The sequence below is a fragment of the Dreissena polymorpha genome, chromosome 2, assembly GCF_020536995.1.
Source record: "Dreissena polymorpha isolate Duluth1 chromosome 2, UMN_Dpol_1.0, whole genome shotgun sequence".
Lineage (NCBI taxonomy): Eukaryota > Metazoa > Mollusca > Bivalvia > Myida > Dreissenidae > Dreissena > Dreissena polymorpha.
The window spans coordinates 10,265,968-10,276,591 of NC_068356.1; the positions used below are offsets into that span (position 1 = coordinate 10,265,968).

At 34.0% G+C, this 10,624-nt stretch overlaps 1 long non-coding RNA gene across 1 annotated transcript; it reads right to left on the bottom strand.

Moving 5' to 3' along the window:
• Positions 1-529: 529 nt before the first annotated feature.
• Positions 530-5,151, bottom strand: LOC127865868 (uncharacterized). Its single transcript, XR_008042804.1, has 3 exons — positions 5,075-5,151; positions 4,290-4,430; positions 530-1,710 (listed from the first exon to the last, which is right to left on the bottom strand). It is a non-coding gene; the product is annotated as an uncharacterized LOC127865868 (long non-coding RNA).
• Positions 5,152-10,624: the final 5,473 nt, after the last annotated feature.

The following is a 10,624-nucleotide window of genomic DNA, read 5'->3' on the forward strand; positions in this document are numbered from 1 at the left end:
TTTAGAAGTCTTTTTGCTACAAGTCTATATTCGACCCCCATGGTATGGCCAGTTTTATGATGCCACAATTGTGTTTAGTTCTACTACATGTACACGATCCTATAATGAATACCAAATATCTATGCAGTCAGATTCGTAGATAATTTTCCACTTTATACATATAAGGAAAACAAGATACCACAAAGCAGGGTTAATTAAATTTTGACTTGCTCACAATTCACAGTCAAACTATAGAACAAGAGCCCTAAGGTGCTCAACTGTGACCAGAAGGAACTATTCTGAGAGGGTGGAATTAAGAATAATAAATGTACTTGATGAACAAGAAATGTGTTTGTCAGAAACACTATGTCCCCTTCTGTGCCACTTTGATTTTTTAATTATTATTTTTTTACCTTTGACCTTTATGATGAACTTGACCTTTCACCACTCAAAATGTGTTTGTCAGAAACCCTTATGTGCCGCTTTGATTTTTTGTTGTTGACCTTTGACCTTGATGGATGACCTTGACCTTTCACCACTCAAAATGAGATACACATGCAATTTAAATATCAAGTTGCTATCTTCAATATTGCAAAAGTTATGGCACATTTTAAAGTTGGAGCAAACAAACACACAAACCAACCAACCAACAGACAGGGCAAAAACAATATGTCCCCCACTATACGTGGTGGGGGACATAAAAATATGTAATTTGTAGGCAAATAATCATTTTTAAACTTGACTTGCATTACATTACAGCAAATGTTTTGACAAACTTTAAAAAAAGGAACAAAATTTCAAATGCGACTTTCAGTGTTTACAAGCTTTTTTTAATTTGACATTTTGACCCATTTTTTGACCTTATGTGATCCAGTTTCAAAGTCAGCTCAGATTACATTGGGCCAAATGCTCTAATCATCTTTCATGAAGAATGCACATAAAAAGGGTCAATTGTGTGTTAAAAATGTTCTACTCTAGCAATGTAAGAAAAACTGCTGTGTCCACTGGCAGCCATGTTAGTCGACAAACCGGAACCAGTTACAAACTTGACAACTGAGCTATCATTAGAATAAATATTCCGACCAAAATTTATGAAGATTGGGCTAAAAATGTGACTTCTACAGAATTTACAAGGTTTCATTATAGCCATATAAAGAAAATTGCCTAGCGCTCTGGTGGATATGTTTTTTGAATAGACATAACAATTTAAAAACTGGACTGAGCAGTCATTAGAACAAATATTCGCCCAAAATGCATGAAGATTGTAAAAAAAAAATTTGACTTCACTAGTGTTCAAAAGGTGTCACTATAGCTATATAAGGAAAACTGCCCTGCCCTGTTATATACAGTCATTTATAAAGTTCCACAACTGTTGTCCAAGGTTTAACAGTTTTCAGTGTAGCTTTTGATCAACAGTTAACTAGTCACTTTCACTGCACTTAGTTTAAACCTCTGAAACACATGGTCTACTGTTTTTTTTTACCTTTTTATACTTTTTATAACTTATTCCTTTTGAAATATCATCTTATATATAATGTTAGAATGTTCACATGTATCTCCAATTATATTCTACAACACCAGTTCAATACATGATTGAGCTGTACACTTTAAATGTCGAGTGTACAATATGATGATAACATTTCTCATCTCTTCTTTTTGTCAATCACTCAAATGAAAACACCGGCCCCTGTGGTACACATTCTTTTTGATCAGCATGTTTTGTCCACCAAACTGAAAAAATTAATCACAATTAAACATTTTAAAGAGAAGTTTAATGCCCCCACAACAATCTTTAGTTTCAAAACAATTTAAATGTCCAAACAAAATTAAACTTAAATACCAAAGTGTGCAAGTTCAAATGCTTTTTACTTTTGAGCTAATAGAGTAATACAGGCAACAAGACATTTGCACATGGTGAACATTTGTGTTATTTGGATAAGGCATTACAATGATATAGTCTGAGCAGGTAGTATGACGCAATGCATGCCTCCTCAACCGCTCAACCATTGTGACTGCTAGATAATGATTTCAGCTGACTAGCTTAACAAAAATGAGCAAGGGCCATAATTCTGCCAAATTTGGGCCCATACATAATTTATTCCTTTAAGTTGCAGATTTGAGGCCAATGTTTAAAATATTTAGTATCTCACTATTAATCTCTTTTTAATGGAACATCAAAACAACAAACATATTAAACAAGACTATTGCCAAGCAATAAAAGTCCTCTACTGGTAGCTATTTTAGCAGGATCGCAGGATCCACAATTTTTAGCAATATTTCTAGTCTATTTGTGCCAAAGCAACCAGAATTCTTGACGTAGGAACAAAATGAAATGACGTGCATAATATACATATTGCCATCTGTCCATGTTTCAAGTTTCATGAAAAAATATGAAGAAATTTTAAATTTATCGCATGATCCAGAAAAGTGTGTCAGACTGCCAGAAACACAGAGCGCATACCATAAGTCGCTCTCCTGTTTCACCTATAGGAAACTAACAAGTTTTGATGATAATGGTCAAGACAAGAAACTGATTAAAATACAAATTTAGGTCGCCCAATGAAAGGGTGTTCTCATTATGTTATATAATATGCACAAAAAGGGATTTCAGATAATAAAGGGGTCAGGACCATGGATAATTTATAAACCCTCATGTCAATTTCATGTGAATTGTCAGCGTTAAATCAGGGCAGTTTCAGCGAAAGTCACAAAACCATAACTGGCCACAAGATCTCTTTTGCAACAATTATCGACTCAAAGCCCGATTCCTTCGCATGCCATCAGCCTTTAAGGCAAGCACAAGATACTTTCCAGATGATCTTTTTTTATGAAGAAAGATAAAATATAAATACACAACACACTGTCTGCAAATCTGGAACATATCTTTGATAATTTAGTTGATTAATAAAGAGTAACAGTCTGGATAACCTGTATTATGCCAAAATCACTTTTGACCTCTTGGCTTGACCTTGACTTGTGCATAAGGGAGATGGATACACTGGACTACTCATGGTGAACTGTGAACGCCTGTTGCAGGTGCCAATTAAAATTGATTGATGAATAATTAGGTGACAGTCAATTGAAGCTGTATTATGCCTACATTTTACAGTTGATCACATAAGTGTGACCTTGACCTTCACGCTAGAGATATTGGTATTGTTGGATATGCATCATCTCATGTTGGAGATTTGTTGTAATGTATTTGAAAATTGCATACTGAATTAGTTTGGAAACATCTACCATTAGTTAAAGAGGAAATTAAAACAAAAGCCTATGGACATTAAAAAATATGGACACACAGATACACAGGCAGAGAAAAGCTATGCTTAATGCTTTACACTATGTTTGGTAACAAAAATGAGAAGCAACCATTAATCAGTTGACAAAACACACTGTGACGACAGACATGGTTGAACACGATAGCTCACTTTGAGCACTTCAGGCTCAGGTGTAGGGAGTGAAAAAAAAGAACATAGTTTTAGTTGCATTACATATGTATCACTTGAAAATGCAGGTCCGGTTCTACAGATTGGACTTAAAGTTCATGCCCTATATAATTTTTAAATCATATATTCAGCACATTTAGTATTGACTTTAATAACTTTGGTAATATTAAAAAATCGTTATTATAATTAACAACACAATCCATGTATCTAAAGTGAATTTTTGATGTCAATCTGCATGTCAAATATTACAAACCTCAAATTTAAGTTGTCACAAATAGAAATTTGGAATAACCCAAAATGGTTAATTTGAAAAAGTAGCATTCACTTTGAAACTTTTTAGCATATGATGAAAAAAGTCATGTTACAAGGATTAAACAAGTTGTGTTTATGCCATAAAAGCTAACTTTGACAAGAGGGTTTATCTACTTTTCCGAGATAAAATATCCACCTAAATTATCACGAAGTTCAAGGATTATCCAATCTAAACTGAGTTAGAGAGCAGAGATTAAAATGGCCTTATTTTTATAAGGGCCATGATTAATTAGTGCTTGAAGCAATATGTCTGGTTGTCAAACTCTGCCAAGATATTATGCAAAAAAGCCTTATCATAAAGTTTTAATATGATCAAGTTAAAACTGTTTCAGTTAGACGGCAGACATTGGTCTCCTCGGCAAGGAATGCCCGAAAGATGTTTGCATAATAAACGCTTGACGGAAGAATGTATAATAGACAACTGCATTGATTGTTGTGACAAACATTCAAAGGTGAAGCTCACATTTTTTTATGATTTGAAATACATAAAAACATGTTTAAGATGTTAATTACCTTCTGATATACCAGAAACCTACCAAAAAAACAACCTACGACAGTAGTCCTGAAGTAGTGAGTTGGCTCGTTTAATCCATTTCTGCATGGCAGTCAGACGTCATTCTGGTATCCAACAACCTTGTCTGTAATCTGCACACCGAGGAAGCACTTCGCACAAGACAACGTGTCTGGACTGACCTGATAGACCAAATCGCACAAGTCAGCTACATCTCTGGAAATTTTTCAAAACAATTATTCTAATAAATAAGTAAATATAAGGTCAACAACTGAAGATTTTTGTCAGTTTCATCCGCAACAAAACAATATGGGAAACTAGAGCTTTAAATTTGTCATACAGATGTTCAAGGGTAAAAACCACGGTATTGTGTGATTCACTGGGGATTAGATCTTGTACATATACACTTTATGTTGATGGCAGATTAGTTTCAATTCAATTGTTAAAGCATGTGAGGTTAACACATTTCTACTTTTTTTTCAGAATCACTAACAGACCAATAAAGAGACATAAACAAATAAACATCATTATGAAGTATAAAGTATGCTGAAATAAAACATTTATTGCTAATAGCCTATGTCAATTTAAAATAAATTGGCTTTGCAAACGGCAAATCATGAAAAACACAGTCCTATTTATATGCATAATAAAATAGTGTGAACTGCTTATTTAATAAATTAGAATGTTTTTTACAATCATTGTAAGTTCTCTATGAGAAATAATATTTTATTTTTGCAAATATTTATTATATTTATTTAATAGAAATGACATGAAAATGTATTTTTTATATTCATGTTTATGTACCAGTAAAACACCAATTCATTACCGAGAAAGTAGTTGGAGCCTAGATGAACATACAGCTGCTAAACATCCATCTCCTGTAGGTCTCTCAACAATTCGTGGCAAAAACCTAAAAGATCTCCAGCAAATTGTGAACCTTTGTAAACAGTGTTTCCTATTATTATTATTATTATTAAAAAAATGTCTTGAAAAATGAATAATAAATAAAACATGAATTAATACAAAGGGAAAATAAATATTTTACCTAAGAAGTCTAATATATATATACAAAATTGTCATAAGTTAAATATGTAATATCTTAAGTGAGTACATGCAATAACTCACTTGAGCAACATTTTGATTAAAACTTAATATTGCTAAACAATCATTAAATCTCAAGATTAAAGAAGAGTAGGACTTGAAAACTAAACGGATTTTCAAACATGAGCTGTCTCCGAAGGATGAGACATGCCCCCGAAGATGCTCTGATAATTTGAAGATGCTTTGATGGAAACATTATGTTAAAACAGGATATTTTAGATTTTTCGATGATTCAAGGGCCGTAACTCTGAAGTGTCTAGGTAAATCGGACTGATTATCAAACTTGACCTAGATGTTATTGCCTTTCACATTTTCATGAAGCATAGTGGATTTACAATGACAATCGCTGGAGTTCTTGGGTGGAAACGAGAAAAAACGCAGGAGTATCTGGGTCCATTTGGTCGTAAGCCATCATGGGGAACATGGGGTGTGTGGGCATTTATTAGATGAACTTTCAAAAATAAGAATTAAAAAAAAATTGGGGGGGGGGTTTGGGGTGGGGCATGGGGTAGGGTGGAGTCCATTGTGGTGTGTCAGGTAAGTGTTGTTTTGTCAAAGTATGATTATAAATAAAAAAAGTTATGGCAATATAAGCAAATTTTTTTAATTTGACCATGAGAGTCAAGGTCATTCAAATGTCAAGGTCAATTTCAACTTGCAAGGTACAGTACCCTCATGATAGTAAGAAAGTAATTGAAGTTTGAAAGCAACAGCTCTGATACTTTATAAGTGAAGTCGATCTTAACACAAAATTTAACAAAATATTCAAAGTTACTAAGACAAAAAAGGGCCATAATTCCCTAAAAGTGCCAACAAGAGTTATGCAACTTGCCCTGTACAGTCCCCTTATGATAGTTAGCGAGTTTTCTAAGTCTGAAAGCCTAAACACAAAACTGAACCAAATTTGCATTTTTCTAGGTATAAAAAGGGAACATAATTCTTACAAAATGCTTGTTACAGTTGTCAGCTCTTGTTTATAGATTGCAATCATGTTGGTGAAGAAGTATGCAAAATATAAAAGCAATATAACAATGTACATAGAGAATATTTGAGATGGTACGCAAACTTTAACATAGATTTATCAATAATATGCACATTCTAAGTGAAAACAAGAGATGTGTTTGTCAGAAACACAATGCCCCCTATTGCGCCGCTTTGAATGTATTTTTTTGACCTTTGACCTTGAAGGATGACCTTGACCTTTCACCACTCAAAATGTACAGCTCCATGAGATACACATGCATGCCAAATATCAAGTTGCTATTTTCAATATTTCCTTAAGTTATCGCAAAACTTTAACCAAGGTTAAAGTTTTGGGACACACACAATAAATGACAGACAGGCCAAAAACAATATACCCCCGATCTTTCGATTGAGGGGCATAAAAAGGGCCACAATTCTTACAAAATGCTTGTTACAGTTGTCTGTTATTGTTTATAGATTTGGGTCATGTTGGTAAAGAAGAATGCAAAATATGAAAGCAATATGTCAAGGGAAATAGGAAATATTTGAGGTGGTACGCAAACTTATACATTCCAACGCTTACGCACACGGAAACGCCTACGCCAGGGTGAGCAGGACAGCTCCACTATATATATTTCTTATATAATAGTTGAGCTAAAAACCCAATTTTATAATGATTCAAGGACCATAACTCAGGAGTGTCTGGGCCAATTTGTCCCATTATATAACTTGACCTAGATGTTATTGCCTTACACATTTTCATGAAGTTTGGTGAAGATCTGATGAGAATTGCTTTACTTATTTTACGGAAAATAATTCGGACGGACTAACTAACGGACGGATGGACTAACTAACTAACGGACGGACGGTGCAATTTTAATATGCCCCCAGAACCGCTGGTTCGGGGGCATAAAATGATATTGTATAAAATGTATTTCTTTAACTGTATTAACTTTTATATGCAATTTCCATTTAACATTATCAATACATCTTGTCACGCAAGATTGGAAGGGCTCTGAACCGTTATATACAGACAGATCAATCCCTAGTTTATCTTTCTGGGATCAGTAAGTGTCTTGAAATCATTATGTTCATAATTTACAATACTGTATGAAACAAGAGATGTGTTCGTCAGAAACACAATGCCCCCTATTGCGCCGCTTTGAATTTTTATTTTTGACCTTTGACCATGAAGGATGACCTTGACCTTGAACTTCCACCACTCAAAATGTGCAGTTTCATGAGAACGCGGCTTTGATCTATTTATTTTTGACCTTGAAGGATGACCTTGACCTTGAAGGATGATCGTGACCTTGAACTTCCACCAGTCAATATGTGCAGCTTCATGATAACGCCGCTTAGAAAGTATTATTTTTTTTACCTTTGACCTTGAAGATGAACTTGACCTTGAAGGATGACATTGACCTTGAACTTCCACCACTAAAGAACGCTGCTTTGATATTTATTTTTACCTTTGACCTTGAAGGATGACCTTGACCTTGAAGGATGACCTTGACCTTGAAGGATTACCTTGACGGATGACCTTGACCTTGAACTTCCACAGCTCAAAATGTGCAGCTTCATGAGAATGCCGCTTTGAAATTATTATTTATTTATTTTTTTGACCTTGAAGGATGACCTTGACCTTGAAGGATGACCTTGAACTTCCACCACTCAAAATGTGCAGCTTCATGAGATACACATGCATGCCAAATATCAAGTTGCTATCTTCAATATTGAAAGATGTGTTAAAATAGATCATAGCCAGAGTTGATCATGTATATATGAATATAAGTCAACAGGTATGTAATGAACATCAAAGAAATTATAATTTTATCATTAAAAAAAATATTTGACAAAACAATCATTTGGGTTATAAATAATCAAAATAATAAAAATGTACAATAACTGTGAAAAGAACTTCAATTCTTGGTAAGGAAATATATAATATGAGATTTATAATTATATAAATTTCTTCCCTTGAAAATAATTGTCTGTAACAAATGTCTATTTTTAGTAGCAAATAATTAAAAGCCACTACCATGACTGTAGATTCACCACTCAAAATGTGCAGCTCCATGAGATACACATGCATGCCAAATATATTAAGTGGCTATGTTCAATATTGAATAATTTTCTCCCTTTTTAAAGCTTATTACTTCCATTAAATCTGTATTTTTTACCGTAGACCGTAAAGGATGACCTTGACCTTTTACCACAATGTGTTTGTCAGAAACACAATGTCGCCTTCTGTGCCACTTTGATTTATTTAACAAAATATATACGTGGGCAGGTCAGATAACTATGTCCATTTAAAGCTTATTACTTCCCTTGACTTTGTTTTTGCGACCCTAGACCTTGAAGGATGATGTTCACCTTGAAATTTTACCACTCAAAATGTGCAGCTCCATGAGATACACATGCATGCAAAATACATGTATCAAGGTGCTATCTTCAATATTTAAAAAATTATGACCAATGTTAAAGGTTTTTTTCCGGACGGACAGACAGACTGACGGACAGTTCAACTGCTATATGCCACCCTACCGGGGGCATAAAAATGTAGTATTACCAGCAGTTGGTATCAATGGAAATTTTTTACCAGACAAGAGGGTTGATGCAAAGTGTCTAGGGGCAAAACTGGAAAAAATCTTAAACAAAAATAAAGTCTTATATAATTTGAAGCGCTATATTGTTAAGTCAAATTGTAATATTTGATAATACTGCTAGCTGTCTGATTACAGAGGAGTCTTCACAGCATAATGCATTAACAGTTTTCCTGCAATAAGCAAACAGGACAAAATCAACAACACGAGTATTTATAATATATTCAGAGACAAAGATGATCCATCCATATCTTTGGAAATAAACAAAGGGCATTAAACAATTATTTTGGCCTCATTTTAGCCATGTTGATAAATATAATGAGTCATAATTCTTGGTGTGTTACAAGTGAAACACCATCAAAACCAGTGCTCCAGCTTGGCATGAATGGAAGGGTGCAGCACCCTGCCATTCAAAGATTCCAACCTGTCCACCTTGGATACCCTTCATGCTCTTTTATGAAAATGCTGAGTTGGGAACAATAAATAGGGAGTTACAGTTGTAAGCTCGTAACGGGAATATTATTTGCCATTTAAAAGGCACCAATCAATACTTCTGTATTGGAAGAATGCAGGGCATTACTAAATTAACTTATAAAGAAAAGAATGTGTGAAAAATATCATAAATGTATTGCAGTAGATGGATTAATTTTTTTACAATTAAGCAAAAATAATTCATTTGCTTTGAAGTGGTGGTCGCTTTGCAGAATTTATGTGTTAATAAATAAATAAATACTAATCATTTTAAAATTTTGATATAAATGATTAAGTTACAGTCCTGTCAAGCTGCATGATGTTCAAACTTAACCTTTGACCTAAAAGTTGACAAAGGGTTTGTTTTTCAAAATGTATTTGTTTTTTTATCAATTTATTTGTACAATTAGAAAATCTTTGACACTTTTGAGGCAAGGTACCACCCTGATTTAAAAATTCAGATAGTTATACAGTGGTACCCAGGATCAAACTTTTCATGAAGGCACTTGACAACAAGGCATTTTATTATATGCCCCCAAGCTTATGTGTGTCAGAGGGGGCCACCATTTATCAATAGATTAATTACTTAACAAGCTTGGAATGGATCACACATTAATCAATAAAAGGTTAAAAATATAAAAATTACCTTTGAACTTGAACTGTAACCTTGACTGTTCACACTGTGCCACTAGCAGAGCACAACACACTACATAGGGAAATACTAATCTAAAATAGTATTTAATCCTCTTTATAATTTATTTACAGAAAAGCAATTTAAGTAAATGACACATCATCCACTCAATGATAGGGAATAATGCAATTTAATATTGCCATGCTCTCCAGTATAAAAAAGGTAAAGAGCACAAGCAAACATTCATGGGGGCAGGTCGATACATCTGTAGTCGAGAAGACGCTGGACGACCTGTAAATAAATCTCAAATACACACACACACAGCAAACATTCATAACCTTTCACTGTCATGGACTGGACATCTGCAATTATAATACGAAGCTATATTGTAATCCAGGCATTAAAAAGTTCCAAGGACACAACAATTCATGCATATTGACCTTCAATTGTGACTTTGACATTTTACAGAAGAGAATGCAAGTTTTTGGTGCACCATCTAATTATGAGGCATAATAATAAAGTTTAATTTTAATCTTACCAGGCATTCAAAAAGTGCTGAGCGGAAATGAAAATACATAACATTGAACCACTGTTACCTTGGCAA